Genomic DNA, 17104 nt, shown 5'->3' on the forward strand with positions numbered 1-17104 from the left:
TTCAGAAGACTGTTTGGACTATGTAGCCAGGCGGAAGACAACCTTGAAGGTTAAGGAAGGTGCCCGGGGTGAGGAAGGGAGACCTAGATGGGGAGGGCGCCCAGGTACAGCTCACCTCGTCAGACGTCATTCCTACCAAGAGAAGCTATTGTGAAGAATTGTTCCCAGAAAGGGAAGAACTGTGCCTGCTTTCTCTAAAACAGGATAAACCTGATTTTACTGCCAGGAAGAAAGGATCAACTCTCCTATAGGAGCAAGATATTAGGAATTCTGTGAAGGAAAGAGATATTTGCAGACAATGAAGTCCCAGAAGAGATCAAAGGGATTGGACGAAGAGTTTTTCAGTCTGCAGGTTACAAAAGAGTGTTCTGAGATGGGGTGAAATGGAAAAGAATTTTGAGGAATACCATGTGTTTTAAGAAACTTTGGGGACGTATGTGTGTGTATGTCTGTGTGTACTGGGCCATCATGTAATGCTTATTTTTTTTAAATTATTTTATTGTTGGTTGTTCAAAACATTACATAGTTCTTATTATACCATATTTCACAGATTGATTCAAGTGGGTTATGAACTCCCATTTTTACCCCGTATACAGATTGCTGTGTCACATCAGTTACATTTCCATTGATTTACAAATTGCCATTCTAGTGTCTGATGTATTCTGCTGTCTATCCCATTCTCCACTGTCCCCCCTCCCCTCCCCTCCCCTCCCCTCCCCTCCCCTTCTCTCTCTCCATCCCCTCTACTATAAATCGTTTCTTCCACTTATATAATTTTTCTCCTACTCCTCCTTTCCTCTTATATGTAGTTGTGTATAACCCTGAGGCTTACCTTCCAATTCCATGCAATTTCCCTTAACTCTCACTTTCCCTCCCGCCTATCATCCCTGTTTAATGTTAATCTTCTTCTCCAGCTCTTCGTCTCTACCCTGTCCTTGGTTACTCCCCTTATATCAAAGAAGACATTTGACATTTGTTTTTTAAGGATTGGCTAGCTTCACTTAGCATAATCTGCTCTAATGCCATCCATTTCCCTCCAAATTCTATGATTTTGTCATTTCTTATTGCAGAGTAATGCTTATTTTTTTATTGGGAGTTACGGTCAAAACAGTGGTCACTGGTGCAGAGGTTAGACGTGAGTTCTCCCTAACATCCCCTACTGCACCCCAGGCAAACCCACCCACCCACCACATCTTTCTTCTCTCTCTCTCTCTCTCTCTCTCTCTGTAGGAAGGTAGGAAAATGTTGATCTCACATTACACCTTCCTGTTCCTGGATCAGGTAATGATAACAGGGGGAGGGCAGAACAGGTCCACTGAGCCACTGTACAGGTCTTCAGATTGAAAGTCAATGTGACAAGATTGAAATTTGCATACTGATAGAATGATCTGGTGCAGGGCTTAAATGTCGTGGAAGATTTCATTCCTAACTTTTAAAGGCCTATTTCACCTGTTACGGATGAGCATGTCCTGGGAATGATCTGCTGATATTTGCATCCATCTTCACAATTTCCCCCACCTCCAAACAAACTCTCTGTACATCTTAGATCCAGCAATTGTGGGAACTTTAGAATTCTGCTGGTGTTTCCTGTGCATCCCTCAGCACTGATCACTGAGAGGAAATGGGGCTCACTTTCTCCCTCTATAAAATAAGTCACGTGACCTTCCAGTCCCACAGTTACCTGCCTGGGCTTCAAAGATTTCTGAGTCTGTGTAAGCAATATTTCAGAGTTGCCACAGAAAGCACGTGGCTTGTCCAAAATGGGAATGGTCAAATTAAAGCATTTCTCCTCTCTCCTTATTCTATTCTCGTAAGAAGCCCAGAGCACATTGGCTGTTGACATGTGTCTAATTTATGAGAAAATCAAAAATCAAAAGAAACATCTCTTAAATGCCATTTATTTTACTGGAAAAATCTTTTAGACTTTCAAAGGAAGATGGGAGAAGAATGGATCATCATCTTGTCGACACTCTGTTTTACTAAAAAGAATCAGAGAGTTCAAGGAACGAAGTGATCTAACTTCATTCAAGAAGCAAGAAATGAGCCAGAAATTAAACTCTTATTTATTGAGTTATAAAATAATTAAAAAATACATGAATGCATTTTGAGCTTGTTAACAACAATGCAATCCTCTAAGTTTTCTTTTTAATGAAAAAAAAAAAAAAGGTCCAAGAGTGGCACTGTAAATTCTCCATGAGGTTCATTCTCAAGTGATTTGGGTGATCAGAACAGTTTTCCCAACTTAACCTCTAGCTGCCTCCATTTATGAAGTCATCTCTGGTCCTTCAAAAGCCAAATGCTTCAACAAGATCACCCACTAATTATCAGCAAAAGCAAAAAGACTCAACGGGTTCCTACATCAGCATGGTGTGGAAAAACAAGGAGGTAGATGCCTTTATCTGAGAAAGTCTTCAGGGCTTCAGGCCACATGCAGTCATGTGGAGCAGAGGCTCTGGGGAAAGGCCTCCCCAAATCCCAGCCCAGCTCCAAACTTGGGCAAGTGACTCGGTCTTCTCATCTGTACCAGAGAGAGAAAAAAATGCTTATATAATGCCTTGTTGTTGATAGCTCACAGCAAGTATTCAATTCATGTGAACAGCTATTACTAAAACATTGGCTAACTGGTATCTAGCTACAAGGAAGCCTGTGTCTTTGTTTACCAAGAAGTTATTCCTGCCTTTTTATTTTAGGCTATGATTTCATATTCCTAGAAGATAAGCCCATAGTCTCAGAGGCTGATGTGAACTGTGTCAGGGATTGGGGGTTGTATCTTTAGTTTAGTATAAAGTGAGTCCTGTCTCTATATCTTCAATGGCCACAGGATTATGTCATGATTTCTCAGCCAGGGCCCCCAGGGCCACTGAAAATTCAACATGATTCCTTGGTTTAGTGCCTAAGCCTCGGTTTAGTGTTGACCGTGCACCAGGCTGGTGCCTCAGTCTGTGGGAGGTCCTAATTATGATCTTTGGTCCCCTGCCACATCAGCCTTGGGGTCAGTGATGGTTTTACACTGAGTCACAGTTTCTTGGCTTGGAGCCTTCACCCAGTTCCACTTCTGGGACCCTAAGCTTCCCACGGCTCCCTTATAATGGGTTCTGTGGCTACCACCTCCTGAGGTCCCTTGATTCTTCTGACTCTGTGCTCCTGGTCTGACCCCTGTCCAGCCCATCAGCTGATTTTCTCCACTGGTGCTTCCCCCAACCCCACCACCATCACGTTCAGAGAGCCGTCCCTGCGATAGTCACAGGTCACAAGGCCTCCTGCAGATACCATGTGCCAAACAGCAAGGCAGAAGGGAAAGAGAGTCACCAGGAGGCCTGGGGTGCCTCCCCTGGAAGATGAGTTTGTCAAGTATGAATCTGGGTTTGCCTAATAACCCAGAGAGGACCACACTCTCAACAAGCTGAAGTAAGGAAACCAGCTCAGCAGTTTGCCCAGTCACCATGGGTGATTTATAGAGCTTACAATGTAATGTGCTTAAAGGTACCTGATGTGATGTTGTAAATGTGCTGATGAGTTCCAATTTACTCTAGAGTGAGCCATGTGCCCAAAGGTCTGTTTATCTACATCAGAAAGAAAAGACCTTGCTACAGAAGTGGTCAACGCAAGAATATCCTTGATCCATACCTTGGTCATAGCAGAGGCTTTGCTAATGAACAGAGCAGATGTTACAGGTAGATTTTCAACTTACATAGCATGATGATTGTTCAAAACTGGCAAAAAGTAAAGGTAGTTGAAGAAGGTGGGTTGATCAAAATATTTAAAGACTCCCAACTTTTGCATGAGTAGAATATAAGAGCTGCATGAGATCTTGTGTTAGTCAGCTTTCTGTGACTGCAGCAAAATATCAGAGATAATCAACTTATAAAGAGGAAAGGTTTATTTTGGCTCACATTTTCATATGTTTCAGTCCATGATTCCTGGGTTCCACTGCTTTAGTCTATGGTAAGGGAGCATATCATGGGGGAGGGAAATGTGTGGTGGAATAAAGCTATTCGCTTCATGTCTGGGATATGAAACGGCAGGAGAGGAAGAAACTGGCCTTCAAGGGCATACTCCCAGTGACTGGAAAACTACTAAGCCCCACTTCTTAAGGGTCCCACCACTTCCCAATAGCACCAAGTGGGGATGCAGCCTTCAACACAAAGTCCTTTAGTGCACACTTATCCAAGCCACAGCAGGCCTGGAGTCCTTGCCCCCAAGGAATGGTCCTTAGTAGTCCTGTGTACACAGCCACGAACTTGGAGGAGACTTCCTGTGTGATGCTGGCCAGAGGAGTCACAGAATCCTGGCTCTGGAACCTGGGGAACCAGCCTGTGGTGAACAGCAACTGGCTGCAAAGTGTGACAAACGGCTGGAGTGTCACCAAGCTCCAGACCAGCCTGCAGGGCCTCTTCTGTGCTTGCTTGTTCGTAAATGCTCAGTGTATAAGCTGGGCTGGCAGGCGGGAAGCAAAGCACTCGCCTCAGGTGCAGAATTCAAAGGGACCCCCCCCCAAAAATGGGGTTTTGTTTGTGATTTGTTCTAGTTAGTTACACATGACAGTAGGATGCATTCTAACACATTGTACCCAAATGGAGCACAACTGCTTCCTCTGGCTGTACATGATGCAGACTCACACTGTCGTGTAATCATACACGTACACAGCGTAGTAACGTCCTCTCATCCACCGTCCTTCCCTTCCCACCTCCCCTCACTCCCCTCTGCACAATCCAAAGATCCCTCATTCCTTCCCTACCCCCACCCCATTACAGATCAGCATCTGCTTGGTTTTGGGGGGGGTTGGCTTATTTTGCTTAGCATGATATTCTCCAGCCCCACCATTTACCTGCAAATGCCGTATTTTCATTCTTCTTTAAGTCTGAGTAATATTCCATTGTGTATATGTACCACATTTTCTTTATCCATTCATCTCAAACAACTGTTTTGGCATACTACTTTTTTTTAATCCATGATGATAAAAAATATCAATTTTTTTTTTTAAAGTGCACTGATGTTTGTTTTACAGCCCAGCATTACGGTGCATGGGGAACAGTTGTTTTCAAGCAACCAATGCTTTCAGGACCCTGCTCTGGGTCTCCCTGGCTGGGCAAGTTGGTCAGGGTTGCCAATGGCACAGAAACAAGTCGGGCAACTCCTACACAGTCATTTCCCTTTTAATATAGAACTTTTATTAACTTTTAATATTAAGATATTTTAATGATATTTTATATATATATATATATATATATATATATATATATATATATATATGTGTGTGTGTGTGTGTGTGTGTGTGTGTGTGTGTATAAACAAGTTAAGCATACCTAATCCAAAAATCCGAAATCCAAAAATGCTCCAAAATCTGACATTTTTTGAGCCCTGACATGATGCCACAGTGGAAAATTCCACAACTAACCTCATGTGACAGGTCACTGTCAAAACACAGGTGCACTAAAAATATTGTATAAAATCACCTCTGGGCTATGTGTAGAAGGTGTATGTGAAACATAAACGAATTTTCTGTTTAAACCCAGGTCCCCTGCCTAGGATAGCTCATTATGAATACAAAAATGTTCCAAAATTTGAAAACATCTGAAATATTCCTGGTCCCAAGCCTTTCAAATAAGGGATACTCAAAGTGTATTCACTTTTATGATTAATTACACATGGCGTATGATCAATATCACGTGTGCATACCGTGTACGATATAGTTATAAGATAATGACATGTCCATGAAGTGAACACTGACTCTGGTAAAGGCATGTAGAGGGCCCTGCTTCTCCTCTGCTTGGGCCCAGCACCGGTCAGCTCAGCGGAAGCTGGTGAGGCAACATTTCATCCAAGACTTGCTGTCCTCGGGACCCGGAAGTGAGGTTGTTACCTAAGAGCTGAGCATCCTGGCAGACGTCTCAAGGGTGGCACATTTTCCTGGTGACCCACATGCTAGCCTCCGCCTCTCCAAGTCACCTGCTTTCCCAGTATCAAGGTCACCAGGAACACATACTAACAGGTTCCTGGGGAGCATAAAATTATAGCAAAGATAGGAAAGTACCCAAACGCCCGTGTTGGAACTGAATGCTTGTGTCCCCTTAAAGCATCTGCAAACCCTCAACCCACTGTGATGGGATTTTAAGTTGGGGTCTTTAGGAGGTAGTTAGGTCAGAGGGTGAGGTGCTCATGTTGGGATTTATGTCCTACTAAGAGGCTCGATGGCCGGCTTCCTCCCTCTGCTCTCTGCCATGTAAGGATACAATGAGCTGATAGTCCTCTGTGAGCCAAGAAGCAGGTCCTCACCAGAGAGAAGGTCTGTAGGCTTCTTGACCTTGAACTTCCCAACTTCCAGAACCGTGAAAAATAAATGCTTGTGGTTTAAGTACCCACTGTAGGGAAGTTTGGCATAGCAGCCCGGATGGACTAGCACAGTGTGTTTGTGTGTGTGTCTATATATGATGGACATGTGTGTTTCTTAACTACCATCTATTTGTTCAAAATATAATATTGGGGAAAGAGCTTAAAATTTTCGAATTATAGACAAGTATAAATAAAAATATAAATTTTAGAAAAGCATTCATGATCCTCACTATGCACACATACATATGTATACAAGAAGAACGTTTCCTAAGAGATTCCGAGGAATTTCAGCCAAGAGAGCACTTCCAGTAAACGGCATCTTGTAAAATTTTAGGGAATTCCTGGTGGCATTTAAGATACATCTTGATGGACAGATTTCCAGGGCAGATTGTTGGGGGGAGAAAAGCAAGTTGCAAAACGATAAGTACAATTTGATACTATGTATGCCATAGACACACCCACACACAAAACATCAAGCCACACCACGCATTCTGTATGCGTGCAAGTGTGTGTGTGTGTCACTGCAGAGAGTAGGGTACAAAAAGGTGCCCTTCAGCCAAAAGTGATAGTGATCTCTAGGGAGAAGTGGGGCAGGGGACTAGGACCAGGTAGAAGGCTGGCCCCCTTCTACATACACTTTCATATTTTATTTTTCAAAAATTGTAGGTAGCTATATGAATTGCAAAAACAACCTCCCAGGAAGAGGGAATTTTAAGTGAGAAGTCAGAGGAGACAGACAGGTAGACAGGAATAGTGCATAAAGAGGACTAGTTGGGAGAGTATTCCAAAAAAGTGGATGGAGACCCAAAAGTAAAGGACCGAACATTCCAGCTAAGCCATGGGTATTTTATTTAGAGCCATGCCCTAGGAAGTTACTTTGGATGACATTATATAGAGCAGATTGGACAGGAAATGAGTTGGAAGTCTTAGGAAAGGCCATATGAGTCAAGGCCAGGACAGGGAGGAGAAAATGTGAGGAAAGATTTTGAATCTGCCTGATCTGATAGGGCATAGGCAAATTGCAAGAAAGGAGAGATGACAAATCTCAGCCCTTGAGGTGGGTATGGTGTTGGTGTCAAAAATACAGGATTTTAAAAAATAAATTGAAGCTAGGAAAGTACAATGATCACCAAATTCTATTTCTCAGACATTCAAATAAGTGAATGAATTTTTTCCAGCGATTAATAGAGTCAATACATGGAGTGCACTTGGCTTAGTACCTGTCAAATAGGTAACGCTTGACAACAATAATAATAATGACAAATATGTATTGACCATTTTTATGTGCAAGCACAATTGTAATCACTTTTAGCCATCACAACATTTAACCAACAAGTAGTTTTATGCAATAGGTATTATTACTATGCCCATTTTACCAAATTATATTTGGCAAATCTCAGGCCAGGGTTGCACGTCCATACCCCATGTCACTCAAACCACCTTCCAAAGGTAAGAGAGGTGGTGTCACTAATAAAACCAACAATTATTACGCATCCCTACTATGTCTAAGCACTGTGCCAAGTATTGACCTGACATCATATAACCTAACATTTCAGCCCATTAACTTAGAAACTATATTTGAAGGACTAAATTATTTAAAAATAATTTAACGTGCATTTAATTTTTAAAAAATCCATTTAAACAGATACCTCTCCAAGAACTATTTTGCCTAACGGAAATCCCATCATATAAAAATTGATTTGTACATGACAATTTCAGGGGGTGGAAAATGGACTAGAAGATCCAGTATGTTCATCAGGCAAAGAATACTAGGAGTGTCCTCTGTGTTGGGGACTGAGGACTTTACATGCATCTGCTCAGGTAAGCCTCCCAGCAACTGTCTAAGGTAGAAGCTATGATTATCTTTTTGCTCAATGGATGTTTGGCGTGTGCTAGCTCTCCAGTAAGTTTGACAGATATTTTACAGCTTTGAAAACTTTTTTTTTCACTTTCTTAATTTCTTTTTAGATATATATGACAGTAGGATATATTTTGACATATTATACATACATGGAGTATAACTAGGATCCCATTCTTGTGGCGGTACATGATGTGGAGTCACACTGGTGGTGTATTCCTATCTGAACAATAGGAAAGTTATTTCCAATTCATTATTGTCTTTCCTATTCCTAACTCCCTCCCTTCCCTTTGTCTAAAACTTCTATTCTTCCCCTCCCTGCCTTTTTGTGTGTGAGCACCCACATATCAGACAGAACATTCAACCTTTGGTTTTTGGGGATTGGCTTATTTCACTTACCATGATAGTCTCCAGTTCTGTTCATTTACCAGCAAATGCCATAATTTCATTCTTCTTTATGGCTGAGTAATATTTCATTGTGTATATACACCACATTTTCTTTATCCATTCATATGTCAAAGGGCACCTAGGTTGGTTCCATAGCTTAGTTATTGTGACTTGAGCTGCTGTAAACATTGATGTGTATGCTGATTTTAAGTCTTTTGGGTATATGCCAAGGAGTGAGAAGACTGGGTCAAATGGTGGCACCATTCCAGTTCTTTGAAAACTATTTTTAGAAATGATTATAAGCTCCTTGGGGCATAGCAAAGAGTGAGAATGGTGGAGACTGTCAGTACATTAAAAAGTGAAAACAAGTGGCACAAGGCCACGGTGTCAGTCCATTCCACACAGTGACACCAGGAGAATTGTGACCGTGTGACCTGGTTTGCCAAGAACAGTGTCAATTTATGTCTTTCTTCCTGATGGATGGTTAATAACGCCTCCTTGAACTCTCAAACATGTCCAGTTTGGATGTATATTAACTGGTCACCCTAATCAAAAAATCTCAATGTAAATGTAATATACTGGGTCAATGGTCCCTTCTTCCCCTGTCCGTCCAGCCTCACCCCACCCCACAATGGATGTGATTCTGCGACTTGGGGCACGGTTGCATTTGTATTAAGTGGCACACGGTGGTCTGCTGGCAAAGGGCCACCAACCACTTGAAGATCAGCAGAAAGATTAGCCAAAGAACCTTGGAGCAGGAAAATCCTGATGGTGGCCTCTTGATACCTGGCCTTGACTTTCCCCTGAACACGCTTAACTGCATGTCTCTATTTTGCTTGTAAAATTAAAATTGACCACTGGGTTCTGTAAAGACAAGAAGACTAGTCTCCTACTTTACACCCTAAATACGTGTGTCCATAGTGATACATGATACTGAACATGTGTGATCATAAGGAAATACAGATATATACAGTCATAAAGAAAATCATCAAGGAAAAGACAGACGAGTTTGTTGCTGTGGGTATGTGTGGAGTGGGACAAGGGGGACAGACCATCTAATGAAACAAGAGTACAGGTGCCAAAATCAACAGGAAAATAATTTTAAAGACTCTGCACTAAGATAGTGTGTGATCCTTTCTCATTCCAGCACCTCTTTCCTCCCCGCCACCCCCCCACCAAAAAAAAAAAAGGGACAAAAAGATGGCACTAAAAAAAGAAGCAGCAAATTATAAGATGGCCTTTGTGATGGTTTAGATATGAGGTGTCCCCCAAAAGCTCCTGCATGAGACAATACTAGAATATTCAGAGGTGCATGACTGGGTTATGAGAGCCTTAACCCAATCAGTGTGTTAACTCACTAGTGGGGATTAACCCGTTGGTAACTGTGAGTGGAAGGGTGTGGCTGGAGAGGGGGTCTCCAGGGGAGTGCCTTTGGGGTTTATATTTTGTCCCTGGAGAGGAGTGTCTCCCCCGTTTCCCTGATTGTCATGTCTTGAGCTGCCCTGCCTCTTGACACCCTTTGGTCATCATGTTCAGCCTCATCTCCAGCCCAGAGCAATGTAATCAGCTGCCTATGGACTGAGACCTCTGGGCTGAGCCCCAGTAAAGTTTTTCTCCTCTAAAATTGTTCTTGTCGGATCTTTTGGTCATAGCAGCAAAAAACCTGACAAACACAGCCTTTGGGCTTATATAAGAGTGACAGAGGTGTGTCCCTGGAGACCCAGACAATATACTTTGGCTAGTCTAGGATGCAACCTGCCAAGGCTCTGTGGCAAAATCCTTCTCACTACAGCCTCCCAGGCACTTGGTGTAGCACCTACAGTGCCAATATTTCTGGAAGGGAGCAAACTAGCAAACCGACTCTGTTTCTAGCCCTGACTACTCAACTCCCACACTTGGTAGCTCTCCACGATGCTTCTTTGGCCAGCAGTGACTGAGAAAGTGAAAGTTTGTGTTCAATTGTCTCTAACACCAGGCAATGAGGAAGGGCGGGGACAGCATACAGAGTCCACTCAGACCACAGGGTCACCCTCAGATGAGGGTCACTACAGCTGCTATGGTGACAGTGTGGTGGCAGCCTACTTTGAAGCTGCTGTGTTTGGATGGTGAAACTTTTTAATTCATAAATTGTGTGTGTGTGTGTGTGATTGTGTATGCACATGAATATTTATATACTCACACACAAAAAAAAGTATCAGTTTTTTTGTAAATGTATATACCTTTCTTGTCTTTGATATCCCCCACATATTACTATTGGCGCACTATAGTTGTACATTATAGTTGTACATAGTGGAAGTGTGTTATAGTTGTACATAATGGAAGGATTTATTGTTATATATTTGGACATGCACACAATATCACAATATATTTTGGCCAATATCATTCCCGGTATTTCCCCTTTCCCTCCCCTCCTCCACACTTTTCAAATTCATACTTGCAAAGGTGTGCATGCCATCCCTCATATTTTTAATATTTAGATGTATAAGCATATTCTTTTGTTTAAAAAATGCGATCAGAGGCATCTTTATTATTCTGCAAAAGCAGAATTTATAATATTCTGCTTTTTAAACTTTTCCCTGCATACAGCACATATATCACTCCAGGTTTGTTCACAGAAAGCCTGGAAACAATAATCAGCCAGCTATTGTCACAGTAATGACAGACAACAAATCACTTCACCACTCAATGACTCTCGGAACTGTTTTTTTTTTTTTTTTTAATGCACTCATATGGAGGGTCTCTGAGCACCAGGTTGGGTGCAGTCTGCTCCCATGTGTCATTTTCCTTGGTCCAGATGCTTCGGGGCCATGTCCTTAAGATGATGGCAGATGCTCAGGAGGAGAGAATGCCTCAAGGCCCAAGCTTGATACATTGTCACTTCTGTCCACATCTCACAGGACAACTCCAATCTGAGTGGTGTGGGAGAACAGAGTTCATCTCTGCGGGAACAACTTCAGAGTCCCCGACACAGGGTGTGAAGGGGCTGGGGTAAAGCGTAGGAGGGATGGAGTATGTGCTAGTCAAAATCATTCAATCACATCCCTACTGGAAAAAAATGAGGCTGATCCCAACTAACAGTCATGCGATATTCACTCTACCAAGCCTCTGATTCAATCTCCTCAGTAACCTGAAGAGCAGTTACTATTTAAGAATAAGGAGGATGTGAGGTTTGAGGCAGGAAAATTGTGAGTTCAAAGCCAGCCTCAGCAACTTCGCAAGAACCTGTCTCTAAATAAAATATAAAAAGCACTGGGGATGTGGTTCAGTGGTTAAGTGCCCCCTGGGTTCAATCTCCTGTACCAAAAAACAAAGAAGAAGAAGGAGGAGGAGAAGGAGGATACTGAACTGTATTGCAAGATTACCTGGATCACTCTTTCATGAGGAATCCAGGTAGGCCTCAAACTCAAATCTTAGTGCAACCCCATAAAAGTCCTTTCTGGAATTTGGTGCTTGGTCAGATTTGTCCTCCAAGGAACTGTGAAGAAGGATTAACCTGTCATAATTCCCTTTTGTCTGATTCGTGAAGCCCAGAATCAAATTTAAGTCTCAATCAGGGCGAATTTTGCAAGAGTCCTTAATTTTTTAAGTTAAAAAAAAAATCAAGGTGCAATGCATCTGAATTGCAAGAGGGTCAGAATCTTCTCCCTAAACATTCAAGGCACTGAAGAGTCTTGAACTCTGACTATGGATGGTCAAGACCCTAGACCCCCACGTATCACATTCTAGAACTCTCTGGGGTCTGAGCTCTAAGCACACTCACTTTACCAGAGTAAAGGAAAAAGACTGATACTTGGATGAGTCCATTTTACACTAGCAGAAGCTCACTCCTACGGCAACTTAGTAGAGGTGTAAAATTAATAGATGGTGCTCCTCTCTAACTTACCAAGACCAGAGAAAATCCAGGGTAAATTTTAGCACCCTCTAGAACAGGCATCTGGCATCTGGCCTTGTCAGGTACTCAATCAGTGCTTTACAATACAGAACATGCATCGTTTACCTACAGAGATCCATTCTGAGAACTGCATTGTTGGGTGACTTCATTGTTGTGTGAACATCACACTGTACTTACACAGTCCTTGGTGGTATAGCATACTACACACCTCTGCTAGAAAGTGCAGACTATTGCTCGTAGGCTACAAACCTGTGCAGTGTGTTACTGTACCAAACAGTAAAGACATTTGTAACACAATGGTAAGTATCTGTTTCTCTATATCTAAATATAGAAAAGATGCAACAAAAAAAAAATATTAGGCCACAGGAATTTTCAGCTCCATTATAAATTTTTAGGGCCACAGTCATACATGCAGAACATCATGGATGGAAATGGTGTTATCATGGCACATAATATAATCAATGACTGAAAGGCATCTCTATCTAAAAATTTTCAGTCTTACATTTCAGACTTTTGTATTTCTAAAAGTACTATTAACTGAAAGCTAGACTCCTCCCCCCACCCCCAATCCCAGACAGCATCCTTCCTTCTGGTCACCTACCTTTCCTAGCTATAATCGTCTTCCTCATTTAGGATCTTGCCTCCCTCCTCACTGTCAAAGAGAAAGGAGCAAACAGTAAAAAGAAAAAAGAGAAAGAAAGAGAGAGAGCAAACAGTAGATACTCAAAGACTCAAAGCAGCTCACTGTTTGGTTACTCCAGGGTCTGACAGCAGACAGCAATCCCATAGCTCAGAGCTCACAACTGTGGTTTTATTCCTGGCACCCATCAGTAAGCCATTATCATCGAGGCCAAAGATGACACTTCCAAGCTCTTTATGAAACTGAGGGAAACTCCGAACAAACCCTCTAACGTCTCTTGCTTTTAGTGATTTGCTTTCATCACCAGTTTTTGAGGTCACCTAGCTAAGCAGTGTACTCTCATTGGCTTTGCTACAGGTGACATCTCTGAGGTATTGATCTTGATGGGAATGGTTGTTTAAGTTGCTTTTCAGGAAATTGGCAGTGGCTCAAATCAGTTGAAATCACTAACTCCACTTGGGCCTGTGCAAGTGTCCCATGGGTGATCTGTGGGCAAAACAGAGGCCCCAAAACTCCATCCTCAGAGCACACGAATTCTGCTGTTTTCTGAGCATGCATCCTTACAATGAGCCCTGAGGTTTGATTACACATGCGCAGATAACTGACTGCTTCACTTCTCCTTTTTTCTTTCTGTTAGTAATACCCTAAACTCTTTCCTTGGGAGGCAGATTTGAGACTGGGGTCTACCACTGGGGGCTGGGGTCTAGACTTTTGTGTGGCTACCTTACAAATAAAGTCATTTTCGTTCACCAAACTCATCACTTCAGCCATGGGCATACAGGGAAGCAGGCAGAGAGGCCTCTTTGGGAACAAGACAGTATAAAAAAGAAGAAGCACCACTATGAGCTGGTGGCAGAGGAAAAGCTATGGCTTGAATTTCTATCATGGAACACATTTTTCACAAGGCACATCAGGCTCATTTCTTGTCCAAAGGGTCTAACCTAATAGGTGAAAGGTAGGGAAGGATTGTGCTGCTTCATTATCATCAGTACCAAATCCAGGTCCTTGCCTGGTGCCAAGGGAAGAAAAGGTGATAAGCAGGTCTGATATACGGGAGCAGAGTCCGAGAGCAAACCTTCATTTAAAAAGACACTTGGCCCTGACTGAACACCTGGTGGCTTCCCATTCACTTGACAGGGCTCGAATCATTTCTCTGTGAATTGGCCTCTGTACAAGAGCCAACCCAGAAAAGATATGGACAGGAAGGAACCTAAGGAGACACAGAACTTCAAGTACATGTGATATATGGATTACTTGCCCAGCACCTCATTCCATTTGGAGCTACTTCCCAGGATCAATCAGTCACAATGATCAAAAATCTTTTGTTGCTGTTGTTGTTGTTTCTCATCTCGGAAGGTAGACACTGGCCAAGCAGTGTTTAGGACATCAGTTGTAAACCCCTTTTAAAGGTCCACCTGTTTCTCCATGTCCCTTTTTTTCTTCTGACAGTCTGAACCAATCCAGAAAGACAACAAGGCATTGACAATAAAGAAGAGACGGTTAAAATGTTTTCCCGGTTAATAGCAATATCCACATACCAACTCATGTCAAATATCAATGTAAATGTGTCACTGATTTGTCCTTAAACAAGCTGTCTGGCTGTGGACATAAGAAGTACAGCCATGTGCACGACCGTAATCTCACCGACTCCGGAGGCTGAGATAGAAGGACCAAGAGTTCAAAGCCAGCAACTTAGCGAGGTGCTAAGCAACTTACAGAGACCCTGTCTCTAAATAAAATATTTTAAAAATGGACTTGGTATGGGGCCAGTGGTTAATTCTCTGAGTTCAATCCCTGGGAAGAAGAAAAAAGAAAGAAGAAAGGAGAGGAGGAAGAAGAGGAAGAGGAGGAGGAGGAGGAGGGGAGGAGGAGGAGGGGAGGAGGAGGAGGAGGAGGAGACCACATACATCTACTGTAGAAAAAAATTCACTCTGCCCAGTTCTCTCATCCCCTGGGGACCTTTGCAAATTCTCTCTTCCAGGAGACCAAATCCAAGCCCTTTGGGGTAGACAAGCACTTACTCAGTGGCACCCAGCAGCCCCATAGGTAAAAAGTCCAAGCCTATTTGTGCTTTGTGTTCCAACACCAGTGAAGACCACCTTCCCTCAAACCCCACCCCCACCCCCCGCCAAGCTCAGCGCAGAGACCATACCTCCCAAAGATACCTGCACTGGAACAGCATGGAGTTTGGGGACTCACAATGAAAATGCAAACTCATCATTTTAACTCGCAACTTCATAAATGAAATAAATTCCCATGTAAGGCAATGAAAGAAAGTGGTGCTGAAATAGCTCTTACCAAAAGACACTTGCCTCTGAGTGGAGGGACCCGGATCCTAAGACCTGGAGTCTAACTCTGTCCACGTAGAGAAGTGTGACTTGGGTAAGCCACTCCACTTCTCAAAATCCATTTCCCGGAATTAAAATGAGCCTGTGTATGTAGCAGGGTTCCAGTGACTTACATATTGAGCAGAATCCCAGCCCTGGGCCCAGAAAAGCAGGTGAACCAAGGGCAGGTAAGCAGGGGAGAAGAGCCACCACCCACAGGGGCCCCCCACTGCCTGAGGCTGAAACCCAGTCTCCTGGAGGGGGAATTTGGAAGCAGAAAGCCAAGATGCAGGGCTGTGGCCTAAGCCTGGGTTGAGTCAGCAGTCCACAGCAGTAGGAGGCAGAGGTGGAAGGGTAGGTCAATACCTTGCTGCTCAGGCTAACCTCTGGTTGTACTTTAATCTCTAATCTTTACAGGCAAAAAGGTTTTAGGTATCTGAGCAATCTCAGAAGGGCATGTCAGCTAAATCTCAAGCCCTGTGCAAACAGAGGGAAGTTCCAGAAGATAGAAAATCCAGGTAGGAAGCTGAGGAAAGATTTCAGGAACAAGCCAATGAATGCCTGAGCCCAAGGAAGGGACACGAATTGCCCCAACGTGGAGTATGAGTCCAAAAACTCAAAAAACTGCACACAGACACAGAGACTCATTTCTTTAAGTGCTGAGCTATAGCCCCGCACCTTAGTGTCTTAGGTAGGAGGAGTTATGGGGAAGCCTCCTGAGAGTTTCTAACAGAGAATGTCCCTTTCCTTATGTTTTATACAAATGTTAAGAGTTATCACCTAAAAAAAAAAAAATTAAGAAGCGAATCACAACAGTTTTAATGTTGAATTAATACAATTTTAATGAAATCAAGATTCATGTTAATGGAAAATAGAGAACGTACTACGGATCCCAAAGATTACCTCCATTAATAGGTAAGTATTTAGAAAGGAGAAACAGTAATGGTTTATAAATAAACCTTTTACACTAATAGGAATTTATAATAACTAAGTATTAATTAATATTACTAATAGTTTCATTAACTGAAATACCTTTTAAAGTATTTTTTAGTTGTCAATGGATCTTTTTATTTTATTACTATTTATTATATTTATTTACTTTTATGTGGTGCTGAGGATCGAACCCAAGCCTCACACATGCCAGGCGAGCACTCTACCACTGAGTCGCAACTCTAGCCCTAATTGAAATACTTTTAATATGCATCTAGGTTAAGTTAAAGCGTGTTTATAGTAGCCTTATTTCTCTTTTATTTTTACTTTTGACAAACCAAAATTACATCTATTTATCATGTACAACATGGTGTTTTTAAATCTGTGTACGTGGTGAAATGGCTAAATCATGCTAAATATGCACTATTTCATATACGTACCAGTCGTTTGCATAGTAACCTTATTTCGAATTTCAAAATTTGGAAACAATTGTCCAAAAAGAAAGGATTCGTTGAGTAAATTGTAGTGTCCCCATATGGTGGAATACTTTTTAAGAACTAAAAGTAATGTGGTAGAGATGTCTTCATTTAAATGGAAAGACACACTCCACCGTTGGATTTTTAAAAAATCAAATTCCAAACAGAAAGTATCGTATGTGTTCCCTGCTGCTTGGAAGGAAAGTTTGTCTTAGAAAAGCTTCTAGAAGGACACATTCCAAAATGTTAGCAGGGGTCACT

This window comes from Spermophilus citellus (genome assembly GCF_964194105.1).
Source record: "Spermophilus citellus genome assembly, chromosome: 1".
In the NCBI taxonomy this organism is placed as follows: domain Eukaryota; kingdom Metazoa; phylum Chordata; class Mammalia; order Rodentia; family Sciuridae; genus Spermophilus; species Spermophilus citellus.